Source organism: Tamandua tetradactyla, chromosome 1 (genome assembly GCF_023851605.1).
Source record: "Tamandua tetradactyla isolate mTamTet1 chromosome 1, mTamTet1.pri, whole genome shotgun sequence".
NCBI lineage: Eukaryota > Metazoa > Chordata > Mammalia > Pilosa > Myrmecophagidae > Tamandua > Tamandua tetradactyla.
The window spans coordinates 164,625,870-164,641,381 of NC_135327.1; the positions used below are offsets into that span (position 1 = coordinate 164,625,870).

The 15,512-nt window shown below is 34.1% G+C and overlaps 1 protein-coding gene across 4 annotated transcripts in view; it reads left to right on the plus strand.

Annotated features, from left to right (window-relative positions):
- LOC143650462 (hyaluronidase-4-like) overlaps positions 1-15,512 on the plus strand; it is a 137,933-nt gene that overhangs the window by 11,367 nt on the left and 111,054 nt on the right. The window contains exons 2-3 of one of the 4 annotated variants that reach the window (XM_077121385.1): positions 7,373-7,456; positions 8,682-8,792. The exons of 2 other annotated variants lie outside the window; for them this stretch is intronic. The gene's annotated coding sequence lies outside the window, so the exon portion shown is untranslated. The remainder of the gene's footprint in view (positions 1-7,372; positions 7,457-8,681; positions 8,793-15,512) is intronic. One more of the 4 variants, XM_077121551.1, reaches the window with a different exon arrangement.

Below are 15,512 nucleotides of genomic sequence, written 5' to 3' on the forward strand. Positions count from 1 at the left end.
ATTTCAATAACTAAGGTCACCAGTGACTTAATAATTACTAAATCCCTGAAAACATAATTCAACTCTAGTTATGTGACATCTAACATTTAACACCTAACATGTTTTTTTTTTCCTTTGCAAGCTCTCTACTGTCAATCAACCATTATGGTGTTTATCTCTCTGACCTATAAGACCACTCACTTTTAAGTATTCTTTACGGGCTCTGCATCTTAAACATGGATTTCACCCAGAGTTCCATCATTTTGCCTCAACTCTTTGTCTTATACCCTAAATCAGGCCATCCTTGACCTCCATACTAGTCTCCCTGTTTTTAATCTCACTGCCCCAATTCATTTTGTACCTTTTGCAAAAATGCAAATGAGAATCTGATCATGTTACCTTTTTTAACAAAAGAATTCTTCAGAGATTCCTTATTCCTTACTGCATAAGATTTAAACTCCTTATCTTTACATATAAAACCATTCAAAATCTACCCTTTCTGAATTTTTCAGCCTCATTCTATAGTAACTCCTCTCTTACTCCTTACTCCATCCCCTCAAACTCTAGGATCCATTAGTGCTTTTAGTTACCTAATCACATTTTCTCATACCATATTCTCTAGGCTTAGAATGTCCTCTCTCCTGTCTTGCTAATTTTGTCTGTCTAGTGAGCTTTTCCTTAATATAATTTTCCTTAAATAATCAGGCCAAATTTTACCTCTTATGAAGCCTTCTCTGGATTTCCCAGGTAAGTTGCTCCTTCTTCCTCTGTGCCCACATTGTAGCCTGTGTGTAATTCCATTATGGCTTAAAATGAATTAAACTTATTTGTACTTTTTTTGTTTCCTTCTTAGACTTTAAGGGAATGGATCCTGTATTTTTTTTCATGTATATATTTCCATATATGTGTATTTTTATGTATATGATCCCCCACTGCCTAGCACAGGTTCTCGATGAATAGTTATGGATTAACAATAGACGAAGCTAAAAGAGAGGGAGAGATAGACAAAGGAAGAATTGTTTAGAACTCTAAGAAATTATTCCAGATTCCTTATTCCTTTCTATTCCTTTTCTACTAAAAAAAAAAAAAAAAAGATCTTGTGTCTCTCGATGCTAAATATTTGAATCATGCCTGAGAGTTCTGTTCTCACCCACTGGAATATAAATGCCAAGTCACCTTCCATAGCCAGGAGTGTTCCGTCAGAAATTTTCCTAACCTTCACTGGAAGATTTTTTGCTGTGTATTAGCTTCCTTTCCCATCTTTTTTCCTTTCATTGGCACTCCTAATACATAAAAAATTCATAAGCAAAGTAACTTTATTTTTAAAATGGTAATGACTCTTAACACTAGGAATATATTCAGTGATAGTACTTGATTGTCCAGGAATTACATGATATTAAAAAGGTCTGTCTAAATATCTTTCTGTTATGAAATATGCAACGCTAAAGGCTTAGAAGCTACTTATTTTGAAATTTTATTCATCATTCAAAATACATTTTAATCAAAAAATTTGTCAACTTCTCAAGGAAAAGTGAATACATTTATATATACATACAATATGTTTCTGGAAGTTTTCCTGCTTATTTCTTTTGAATTAACAAAATTATAAGTGATAAAATGAATTGTCACTGAGAGTCTAGAAAGGTGCTGGCTAAGAGAAGGTATCTATATAGGACAATCTTGTTTTCTAAGCAGGTTGCAGTAGGGACCGGGAAGAGGGCCTTGTTAATAAAGATGAAAGAAATTAACAGTATACAATGAACTATATGCTCGGAATTTTTGCAAGTCAAAGGTTTAAAATGCAATCATAAGATGGAGAAATCACTTTTCTTGACATATATGACAGTACTGGTTATCTGAGTTCTGTGTGAAGTGTATATGAGAAAGGTATTTCTCATGGTTTGTCCTTAGTTCCCCTTTCAGTTTTCTCAGAAGTAATATTAGCTGCTAATGAAAATGTATTTTCCAAAATTAATCCTTTATGAAGCAGATATCTAGGAAAAGAAAAAATAGCTTTTGAATGTTCAAAAATTAGCAGGAGCTAAGACTTAAAGGTATTGCTGTTTTTTGTGGTCCATTTTTCCGTAGCCAGCATTTCTTCAACTAACTCACTACTGAAACAGTGCAGGACTTTTCTTTATCTTAGGCTTTAGAAGTGTCTATTTAAACCAAGGTTATGACTAAAACTATTTTATACCTAAAAATGGGAAATGATATATTCTCCCTGCTTGCTTAGCAAAACATTGTCCCAAGGGGGTTTATTTTGCAGATATGTTCCTATTATAGGTTTAATTTATTATCATTTTTCCTTAGGCTATTTTAATTTCCTTCCAAATATATGCTTCATAGTGCCAAATCTTTCTGAACTTTCTGTCATTTGCCTCTTGCTTTTGTTCATTAGATTACTTGTTCTTTCTTCAACATTTAGATTCTATACTCTCCAACTTCTATTTTTATAACTTCCAATTGAAAAGTTCTCTTAACGTGGATAGTTAAATAATTTATATTCTGTTCTAAGGGACGTCATCTTTATATCTTACCTGTTATGAGAAGGCATTTAATTGTAGTTGTATAGAACTCTTTGAATTGTAAAAAGCCTTTTCCTTAGATCATCAGCAATAGTTGACTTCTGTTCTCTTGATTTTCAAAGCATGTGAATCTGTCCTCAAGCAATAGAGAACAGCAGTACTCTAAAACCAGGGCACACATTTTAAATCCTAATAGTTTGCTATTCAGCTACTCACAGAACAATTAGACACATGGGATTTAGGGACGTTTTCAATGAAAATGCTCTCCATATAAATCCGTGGGCAACCTAAGTTTTATTTTTGCATTAAATTATATCCTTGGCTTCTCATAGAACTAAAGGCAGTATTAAATTTTTTAAGTTTTTGACTTTTATAGAAAATTGTTATTAAAAAAAAGAGTTAAGTTTTATATTGGCTCTATACCTATTGTTGAGAATATTTTCATTAATTAATGTAAGTTAGTCTCTCTCTATAAAAGTACTAGTTGAGAAATTTCTTTTGAAATTTAGTTACAGAGAATAGGCTTTCCAGAAACATTGATACTATTCCTTTTCTCTGATGATAGCTTTAAAATAATGTATTTCTTCTCCCACCCTTCCTTTACTCCTACTTTTAGGATATTCAGAGCAAAATTTGATGTTTACTCACATTGACTACCTGAAAACTGTTTGGATTTCAGACATTTTACTTTCACAAAGTTTGCATTTTTTTCCAGAATAATAATTTAAATTATAATTTTATTAATATCATTTTTTCTTTATCAAAAATAACTTAAAGAACACTTAGATTTGATAGCTAGCTATGTTTTTAATTCACATTAAAATAAATATTAAACTATTAAGAATTATTATTGGTATACTACAGAAAATCATCTCATAAACTCTCAGTAGTGTACATATACATTGGAGACATTGAACTATGATCATTTTTAGGGTTGGTTTATTTACTTTATTCTTTTTTACTTGGTTCTGATTTTCTCTTTATTAATTTTATTGTGTATGCCTTTTCTGCCTCAACATACATATATTTTTTTTGGTAGAAGGGACTTTTACCTTCAGGAGGCAGAAATCTAAGTGTAAATAGTTTATGTAAAAAAAAAAAAAGTGAATTGGATCTATTGGCTCTCAGAACTGAAAGTTCAAGGTAGACCTCATCAGGCGTAGCTGGATTCAGGGCTCAATATGTCATAAGAACTCCGCCTTCCATTCTCCATTTTTCAGATTTATTCTGTGTTGGCTATGATTCTTAGGCTCTTTCCGTATACCAGACCTTACAACTCCAGGAAATTATAACCTACCAGTTTCACAATGATTTAAAAGCAACAACAGCAAAAACACAGAAAACATACAACTCTCAATTTCTCACATCTAGAGTAAAAATATTAGGTCTGGCTCTCGTTGCCTTGACCTGGATCATGTTGCCTGTTATTAAGCCAGTCACTGTAGCGTGGTGTTTTCAGTATTCCAATTGGTAAAGCTTGGATGTGTATCTGGGGAAATGGGGTCAGTTCCACCCATAACACTTGAGCTAATAGTGGGAAAGATGGTTTTCTGAAGGAAAAGAGAGGTGTGATTACCAGCAGTAGGGAGGGTGATAGGCAAAAGCATCAGTGATACACCATAAAGTAGGATTTCTAAATTTAGGGGGGAAAACGATGCCCAGTTAAATTTGAGTTTCAGATAAATAATGAATACTTTTTTTGTATAAATATGTCCAGTGTAATAGTTTGGGAATGCTTATACTAAAAAATTATATGTATTTTTATCAGAAATTCTATTTTAATTGAAATTTATATTTAATTGAAGCTATAGTTTATCTGTTAACCCTATCAAAAAAGTATGTAAATAAATTCAGTTTTAAAAAAGTAATATTAGGGTAAACTTTAGAAGAATAAAAAATAAGTAACCATTTAATCCATCCAAAATCATATATAATGTAAATTTTACATTATTATAGTAAAACAAATACCATATTATCAAATTTCTATTATTGAAAAAAAGCAATTTGAGCAATGATCTCAAAAACTCAGAGTAACCTGCTCTCACTTAACTTTCATAGATTTGCTTTAGATAAGGTAGGCCTTAAATTTCCATTTATTTAGCATTCCTACATATGTGAAACTAGGACATTTTGGCTATATTTATTGGATAATGACTACTACAACTCATCCTTGATTCATATGGGGCTAAGAGTTTCTTGATGCTCTTTGCTTATATAATCTGATAGACCAGTGTAAGGCAGCAAGATTATCAGTGTGTACTGTACAAATGCACAGACACTTTTTTAGTATAGCTCTTCAGTTGTCATTTAAGAAGCTACATCTTCTCCTTTTGTATGTAGTACTGGCGGAACTGTCCATCCGGGTGTGTTGTCATCTTTTGATTACAAGGTAGGTAAGTGACCCAAGCCAGGCCAACCAAACAATTCTTCCCTGGAGTTTGATTTTTAAGAGGAGTAACCCCAGAACCAGAAAAGGAGCTGGTTCATCCTGTTGGTGGTTCACTAAGGAGATTGCCCATTATGCTCCTCAGGTTTCCCTCATTTCTGGTTCATGTAAAGTTTGAGTGAGCCACCCATTCTTCTAATCATTTCCATTTTGTGTACCAGAGCCTTTTGGTTTTCAGAGATCCATGAACTTTTCTAAGTGGATGACATGTAATTTTGACATTTTGAATTTCATTTCTCATGCCAGCTTATATAACTGTTACTAATGCTGAAGTAAAATTGTTATGATATACTAACAGTGAAAGAAGAATAGTGAGTTTATTCCGTATCTGTTTAATCTTTCTTTTTCTTCCTAAGGAGAATTATAAGTTCAAGCAAAAAGGTCCTCCTTAGTAACCTCTCTTATTGTTTCAATATCTACTATATTCAAGAAACAATGTTAGGCTCTTGGCAGAATGCAAAGTTTAAAAATATAATTTTGGTTTTCAAAGCATTAATGAAGCAGTTTGGATTTTAAAGGGAGCCAACTTTGAAATGCAGTTTACTGTTTAGGAGTTTATAAGAATGTCCGTGATTAGTGTTCCAGAGCTTATAGGAGTGTTCAGAGGATCTGTACCTGTTGAATGGAGGGGAAAGAAGCAGAAGTAGGCAGAACGAGAAATAAAACTGTGATGCAGACACGGCAACAGTGTTGGCTGATACCATTAGAGCTCTAGAATGGAATATTCCTTCAGGGAGTTCCAAAAATGGTATCAGTTAGTCATTGGATGTGAGCTGTGAAGGAAGGGCCATAACTTAGGCAAAGTGGCTGTGTATAGTCAGGGCAATCTGAAGGGACTGGCAGCTGAAGCCAGTCTGTCAACAGCACTCCCAGCAGCTGAGGTAACAAGTATTTTCTGGAAAGGAGATCTGGTTGACATATCACAATGGCTACCATGGTTAACCATCAAGTTAACTATGAGAGATTATGAGATGCAAACATCTGTCTGCTTCATAGTTTATATAGTACCATTGCAAATGATCTCATGGAGTAATAATAGCTGCCTCAGGTTCATAAGGGAAACCTGATTTTAAAAAAGGAAAACAAAACAACTTGAACACCTAGTAATATAAGATAAATGTGATATGCAGACTTTTGGATTTTACAGATCAATAAAATTTACCTTGAAAATTGATATGACAAACCTAAAGTTTAACAGCTCTTATTTATGCTAAGTAAGGATTTTAGCCATTATTTCTTTTAACAAAATTTCATTAAAATACACTGTATTTTAATACTAAAAATTAGGATAGACATTATCAGAAAAAGAAAATTGCTTAAACTAAATAAATTTACCTTTATAAAAAGTTCATTACAGCATTCCTTATCTCAGTTTATCATGGACATGAGAAAAATTTGTCACCGACAGTATGTTTGTGGACTGACATTTGGGAATCATTACCTACAAATGAAATTTAAAAATAAAAATTGTCTTAAAAGTTCTCTGACTCTCAAGGACACAAAGAAATACTTTGCAGAAAAGCCATCATTAAAGTTGACTATGCTTGAAAGACAGGTAGCAAGATGTGTAAGATGAGTTAGGGAAGAGGTTTCAAGTTGAGTAAGCAGTGTGGGGGAAGGCATTGACATTGGAAAGAACAGGGTGTAACCATGTGATGAGGTATAGTAATCCTGCTTTGGCAGGACCTTAGTCATGTAGGTGAGTGTTGAGAAATGACACTAGAGGAGCGCATTGGGATCAGGTTATTGAATAGACAATGAGGAAGTATTAGGTTTTTGATCAAGATATTGCAGGATAAGAATTGTGCTTTAAGAAAAGTAATTTGTTTATTAGTAAATAGTTTTTATTTATTGTTCAAAGTGGATTATATGATGGTTATTCTTTGTCAACGGAAGATATGACTTAGGCATGTGACATTGAGAATATGAATGAGGAGATGCATGTGTTAAATTTAGTAGGAATAGAGTTAACTGGATTTGAGGATTTATTGGATAACTAACTTTGATAGGAATTTGTACATTTTTAACTTTGTAATTCATGTATATTGCTACTGAAATGGTTTAAGGTTCTCTGATACTGTTATGGAATGAATGTATTTTGTATATGCGGAAAACATGTCTTTTTTAGGGTCCAGAGGGTGGAATGTGCTGGTTTGCCTGGATGTATGCCCCCTAGAAAAGCCATGTTTTAATCAAAATTCCATTTCATAACAATAGAATAATCCCTATTCAATATTGTATGTTTGAAACTGTAGTCAGATCATCTCCCTGGATGATATGATTTAGTCAAGAGTGGTTGTTAAACTGGATTAGGTGACAATATGTCTCCACCCATTTGGGTGGATCTTGATTGGTTTACTGGAGTCCTACAAAAGAGGAAACATTTTGGAGACACTGTGTTTGCCATGTGTCCTTCCAGATGAGAGAGAAACTGACTGTGCTCGCCATGTGCCCTTCCACTTGAGAGAAAAACCCTGAAGTTCATTGGCCTTCTTGAACCAAGGTAACTTTCCCTGGATGTCTTAGATTGGACATTTCTATAGACTTGTTTTAATTGGGACATTTTGTTGACCTTAGAACTGTAAACTAGCAACTTATTAAATTCCCCTTTTTAAAAGCCATTCCATTTCTGGTATATTGCATTCTGGCAGCTAGCAAAACTAGAACAGGGGGCTTAAAGGAAAGGAAAAGAAAATGATAGTGTTAGTTCTATTAATAGAAAAAATAGTGAGGAACAGATAGATTTTGAAAAGAAGATATACAAGTCCAGTTGCAAGTATCATGAATATAAATACTTTGCTTTCGGAACACTAGGCTAAAGAAAAGATCTCTAAAATTTTTATTTCTTTCTTTCTATTATTTCATAGATAGTTCAACTTTAACTGACAACTAAATAAAGGGAGTCCTTGCTTTGCATGGTATCATGTAAACTGAATGTCAGGCATATTGGAACTGTGTCCTCAATCTACACCAAGATCAAATCTCAGCTGATATGGTACTGTGCAAAGTGAGGGCTGCCTGTATGTAAACTTTGTTACTTACATATCAGAGTTTCTGTGTCTCAGCAGTATTAATATTTTGGTCTGGATAATATTTTATTGTGTGTTGTAGGATGTTTAGCAGAATCCTTGACCTCTACCCACTTGATGTCTATAGTACCCCCCCCAGCTATGACAACCAGAAATGTACCCAGACATTGCCAAAGATCCTCTGAGGGACAAAATCACCCCGGTTAAGAACTACTGCTATATATGAACATGTACATATTAGATGTACAAATATAAATAAAACTTTATAGTAAGAAATGAGGCTCCTTAATGATCCATGTTTGTGATTGGTGGTTAAAGGCCCAGTTGATGGTGTCAGAACCCCTCCATAACTAACATTTCTTTCTTCAGTACATCTATATAAAGACTATTCTTTAGTGTAAGGCCCTTGATGAAATTTATTAGATGTGTTGCATTTCTTCAGGTGTTCCTCATGGATTCACATTACTTTGTTCTAAAAAGAAGAGAAACCATATCCTATAGCCATTACTTATATTTGAAGTTTTGTTTGATTTTGGACCACCCAGCTTGCTATTCACTCACCACCTACCCATGTCAGATCCTGGTTTTTCTTTCTAATAGTGGAGCTATTCTATATCTTATGGAGAAATATCTTCCTGCTGGTATACTGGTTGCAATTTAAACATTTTGGTAGTTTTAATATATTTTCATTTTTTATAGGTAATTTGTATATAGCAGTTACTTGGATTTGATGAGAAGTCACTAAGAATGGAAGCAGAGCGGTTAGTGGATAGAATCCATAGGTAAAAGCAACATCCAGTCATGGTTCAGGTAAAAGTGGACACTAGAAGTCCAAGATTTAAAAATGGGGTATCAATGGATGAAAAGAACATAATAATGGACACTTGAGATGTGTGATATTCTGACATCTAAATGCAATTGTTATCTGGGAGGCTGGTCCACAATAAGACTTCCAACCGTTAAAAGGATGTTTCTGTACAAAATTTCAAATCCAAAAACTGAAATTTAAAAAAAAATACCTTTCATCTTAATGATGGAATTGGGGGATAGGCAGAAAACTGAGACTGAAACTAAAAGTTAGAGACAAAACAGAGGCCCAGTTATCTGAACTAAGTGGTAGAGAAATTGTGGTTTGTGGAAGTGTAAATGAAGCCAATGGTAGATGAGGAATCTTTGGAACAGAATTATAGAAAACTGGGTTAAAACTAAGCTCCACCTGTTGAAATCCCCAATTTTTGCTTTAAGCCAGAAGGAAGTGTGGTGGGCTGGGCAAATAGACAGGCTATATGCCAAATGAGGTGCATTGAAGCTGATAGCTGAGGTTATGGTTAAAACCTGGATTTGATGGCAGGCCACACCACACCCATGAAGAAGAACTGACACTGCCAATTATTGATGACATACCATGATGTCTCCTAAGATTCATTGGTTGTTCTTTTCTTTTTGTATATCATTAGAACTTGTATTCCCTAAGTGGAATATTTTTATAACTGTTTAAGACTAGTTTTGCTTATGGAAGATACTGGGCAATCTCTAGTTTTTTTTTTTTTTTTTTTTTTTACCTGATCCTGTGTCAGACTTATTTTTGGCTTCTTTAGATTTACAGTAAATTAAAATGTTTTTCAAATAGTCCATGCTCTTCTTGTATGTTACTTTTTAGGTACTTACATGGGAAAGAATTATCCCAATTATAGCTCATCAGATGTTAGCCTACTTTTACATGGTTAAAAATGTAAATATTTACTATTTTAGTTTTTTAATATTTATATATGTAGGAATAGTAAGCTTGCTTTATTATTCTCTTTATTTTTTCCCCCTTTTCTGTGGAAGATTAAGATAAAAATGTCAATTTGAGATTACATTATTTGTTTTAAAATTTCATTTTAATTTACAGTAGTGCAATAAAATTAATTTTATACCAGTTCAGCACAATGACTGCAGCGTATTTATATACTCTTGGGATAATTTTACCATATAGAATGTTTTTACATAGCATGCATTTCTCACATGGTATTACATTTCAGCAATTCAGTTTACCTTGGTGTATGTATGTGTGTGTTTTCCTTTCAGCAACTAGCTTATTGAGTTAAATCTTTGTCGTTTGTTTGCTTTTCTTAAATCCTTCAAACAAATGATTCACAGCTCACAGAAATTTTAACCAAGATAAGAATTTTTAATTGTTCATACAGAATTTTCTTCTTTAGAAATGTTCATTCTTTGATTTAATCTTCTCTCCTCAGGTCCCTACTCTTTTATTTATTATTATTATTATTTTGTTTTTGTTTTCGTTTTTTTACATGGGCAGGCTCCAGGAATCGAACCCAGGAGCCTGCTATGCTTGAGACCTCAAGCATAGCAGGCAAGAATTCTGCCACTGAGCCATTGGTACACCGCCCCCTACTCTTATTTTGTCATAAAAATTTCTTTTATTTTACAATAATCCTTTTATCAAGGCTCCTTGTTCTTTGTTACAAATGACAAATAAAAAAGCACTCACAAGTATAAATTCAGTTAGATTACATGGGATAATTCTATTATAAATTTTATGGAAATATTTCAATAGTTGATAGAATATATAAGTAGAAAGTAAATTAACATGACAAAATTATTTCATCTAAAACATCATTCACAACATAACTCAAGAATAACTGTCACAGAATTGTAGAGATAAGTTTTTAAAAACTTAATAAACTACATGTAGCAGACTTTTAAAATTTTGCTATATGAGTAAAACATAATTCTAAATTTTCTGACTTCATAATTTCCATTTTCCAAAAATGATTTAGGGCCATTAGCTTCTTTAAAAGATTATCACAAAAGATTTTGAAAAAATCAAAAGTATATTTTATAAATAATAACAAAAATCCCATAAATAGATTTAAACTTAAACTACAAATTTTTAGGCTGTGAGTTCTGTTTCTTTTTTAAGCATTTAATTTCTATTGCCTCATTGCCTTGTTTTCTTTCTTTCGTAATTAGAGCTATCTTAAGTTTACAGAAAAATCTTGCAGAAAGTAGTTTCCATATATAGTTCCCCAACCCCTCTCTACAGTTTTGCCTATTAACATTTTACATTAGTGTGTTACTTTGTTATAATTAATGTAACAATATTATAATTATACTATTAACTATAGCCCATAGATTACAGTAGGGTTCACTGTGTTGTACAGACCTATGATTTTTTTGTGTGATAACTTATATATAACCTAAAACTTCCCATTTTATCCGTTTTCAAATATACAAATCAGTGTTAATTACATTTACAAAGTTGTGCCTCCATCACCATCATCTATAACCAAAACTTTTCCAACACCCCAAACTGAAACTCCATACAAATTAAACATTAACTCCCCATTTTCCACATCAAACTAGCCCCTGGAAGCCTGTGTTCTAATTTCTGACTTAATGAATTTGCATATTCTGCTTATTTCATATATATGATTTATGCAATATTTGTCCTTTTGTATATAGCTTAATTCACTCAGCATAATGTCTTCAAGTTCATCCGTGTTCAGGTTCATCTGAAGCACGTGTCAGAACTTTATTCATTCTATGACTGAACAATAGTCCATTGTATGTATATACCACACTTTTTTTTATCCATTCTTCTGGGAGACACTTTTATAAAATCTCATAATATTTGCAGAGATCTCCTGTTGGTTCTTTTTCCCTAGAGAACCTTGATGAATACGTATAGCTTTGGTACTGGGAGTAGTTCTTGAGAAATAGAATCTTCAAAATGAGTTTTTGCCTGGGGTGTAAATCTCCCTGGCAACATAACTCCCCAGGATGAGCCTGGCCCTGGTAACATGGGAATAAGAAAGACTTCTGGACCAAAAGAGGGACGAGAAATGAAATGGGATTGGGGAGATGGGATGTTTTGGGTGTTCTTTTTTACTTTTAATTTTTTTTTATTCTTTTTAATTTTCTTTGGAGCAATTAAAATGTTCAAAGATCTATTGTAATGATAAATGAATAGCTATATGATGATACTGTGAACCACTGATTGTACGCATTGAATGATTATATGGTATAGAAATATATAGTATATCTCAATTTAAAAAATGGAGTTTTGCAGTTGGTTCTCTACTCTGATTAGATTCACAGACACTGACTATTTCCAATAATCAGGATGGCACTGACAGTCTATGGTGTGAGATATGCAAAATATCACCATTGGATACTGCTACTCTTATCCTAATAAGAGGCACGGCTGGGTGAGGGTGTTTTTAACACCTTAACAGAGTTTTGTGGAGTTAAAAGGTATAATGATGTTGTCTGGTTGCTCCTAAATATGCTAGATACAGTTATAAAATAAGGGATGAGCTGAAGGCTGCACATTTGCAACTTAAGCACCACATGAAAGATTTAAAACCCTCAGTGTATGCCCTGAAAGAAAATCTTATTTTCTGTAGTTGCAAATTTGAAATCTCTGAAAACCAACCCAAAGTCTAATTGTGTGAGTGGCAGAGTTACAATGTAAACTAAATTCCCCACCTTGAAGGGTGTCTGATGTTAAATCGAGGGCACTGACTGGAAAGGAATGAGATCTTAAAAATTGGAATGGGGCATCAGGGCTGATAATGATGGCAGTGGGGAAATTGAAACCCTAGATTCTGCTGAATCTTTATTAGATAAATCTGTAATGGTCTGCCCTGAGGAGACAGCCACCCAACCTGCAACTTGCCTTGAGGAAATAGCTTACAGACCTCCAGCCTTCCCTGAGGAATCTACCATCCTACCTTCCCCTACAGAGATTAACCCTACAGTTAACCCTGATAAACCTATAACTACTAAACTTGAGGAAATAGCCCTCACTGTTTAGTCTGGAAAAATTCATCCTATTACAGAGGAAACTGCAACGAATGCCCTGAGGTAATTGACTTGAAAGACATTTCTAATTTTTCTCACTACCTACCCCCTACCCCTCTTTTTTTCTAGACCAATAACTAGACTAAAGTCCCAACAGGCCCCAAAAGTGTGACCCATGAGGAGGTACACTATACTTCAAAAGAACTGCTTTAGTTTTCCCATTTATGTAGACAGAACTCAGGAATTATGTGTAGGAATGGATATTAAGGGTGTAGGATAATGTTGGAAGGGATATAAAGTTGGATCAGGCTGAATTTATTGCTATGGGCCCACTAAGCAGAGATTCTGCATTCAATGTTGTAGCTCAAGGGGTTAGAAAGGGCTTTAACATTTGGGTAGTTGGCTGAAACATGGATCAAAAGGTGACTGACATTACCTGAATTCAAAATATTAAAACTGCCATGTTGTAATGTAGATGAGAATATCCAAAGACATTGAGAGATTGGAATGTTAGAGTGGATTTACCATGTGACTCCTGCCCCCCACACCAGAAATGTCCAAAGGACATACCTTTCACCAGAACCATAAGGAATAAATTTATGAGTTCTGTAGTCAGTTGTCCTTCTGTTTAGGTCAGATATTACTGTGGAAACTGCTGTCACTGAGCTGGAATCCGTAACACAATGGAAATGATCACATGCTGATTCTTACCTCTATGCTATGCTGATGCAGTGTAGAATTCCCTACTTTGACCTTAAATCAGACACCAAATCCTGACAATTCTGCCTCTTCTTCCTGCTAAATCTGTCCCTTGCTGTTTTACTTCTGTAGCCATATGATCTTTCTGAAATATAAATCAGATCTTCTCAAAACTGCTCACAGCTTCTTTGATATCTTTCATTCTCCTCAGGATAAAGTCCAGATCATTAACATACTTCAAGGCTTTTCCAGATCTAGCTCAGGTTTATCTCACCTGCCTCATCTCTTGGCACTTCCTGCTTGAATCTCTTCAGTTTCTTGAATATGGGATCTCTCATCTCTGGTCTTCTGACCCACTTTCTTTTCTGACTCTTCAATTCTAGATTCTCTACCTCCCCCCACCCTTTACCATTCTTCTAGCTAATTCCTGCCTATAATTAATGTCCCAGTTCAGGTATTGCTGCTTCCAAGTTGCCTTCTCTGGGTTAGGTATCTCTTCTATGTACACATAGATTATGTTACACAGTATTGAAATTACTTCTTTTCTTGTCTTTATGTCCCTCCATGAGCAACCTGAGAGCAGAGAAAATGTCTTTTTCACTCTTACATTCCTGGTATCTAGGTTAGTACTTGTTACATAGTAGGTACTAAATAAACACCTCTTGAATGAATGAGAGAAGAATTTATCATATATATTAAGCTAATAATATAAAATACTTTTAAATGCCAAGAGAACTCATGTTTTATACTCTGTACTATAATCATAAATAGAAAATAATCAATTTTTTATTATGATTTATTTATGGTTTAGAACTGTCCTATAGTTTTCAAAAGCTGCTGGGTATGACCCCATCTAGTTTGAAGATGAGGTCCCTAAAATACAAGGTTTTACATGCAAGTTAATACAACTCAAATGCAGAGATATTGAGAATTATACCTTACTCTACATAATAATAGATGTTTCCCTGAAACATTTATGTAAATTGAAAATACAATTTACAACTAAACCAGAAGATGGAAGACCTGCAGTTATATGGAAAAATCAGAGAAGTCTATGTATATATCTCAAGTGTGCAGACTCATACTACAGGGACCACTTTTCTCATCTGGAAAATGAGAGAAGGATCTCCCGTGTGCAATTAACAGCTAATAATCCATTTTTTATAAGAGTTAATTTACAAATTTTCAATTTACATAAATGTTTCAGGGAAACATCTATTATTATGTAGAGTAAAGTATAATTCTTAATAGCTCTGCATTTGAGTTGTATTAACTTGCATGTAAAACCTTGTATCTTAGGGACCTCATCTTCAAACTAGATGGGGTCATACCTAGCAGCTTTTGAAAACTGTAGGGCAGTCCTAAACCATACCTGGAACAAGACAAAAAATATACCCCAAAATAGTCACTCTGTTCTGTCCCTTGTATAAAACACAGAGTATGGCAAATTTGTGACAGGGATTTAGATTTAGCATTCTTGATTACAGTTTCTGGATTTTCTTTTTTCTTAAATGACAGACTACAAGAGCCCACTCCCCTCCCCTTTTAAAATAATTTACCATATGTGCTGGTTTGAAATGATGTATGTACCCTAGAAAAGCTATGTTTTAATCATAATCCCATTTTGTAAAGGCAGCCATTTCTTCTAATCCCTATTTAGTATTGAATGTTTGAAACTGTAATTAGATCATCTCCCTGGAGTTGTGATTTAATCAAGGTAGTTGTTAAACTGGATTAGTTGAAGGCGTGTCTCCACCCATTTGGACGGGTCTTGATTAGTTTCTGGAGTCCTATAAAAGAGGAAACATTTTGGAGAAAGGAGTTTCAGAGAGAGCAGAACAGAACAACATAGCCATGAGAAGCAGAGTCCAACAGCCAGCGACCTTTGGAGATGAAGGAGGAACATATCTCCCGGGGAGCTTCATGAAACAGGAAACCAGGAGAAGAAACTAGCAGATGACACCGTGCTTGCCATGTGGTCTTCCACTTGAGAAAGAAACCCTGAACTTCACCGGTGTT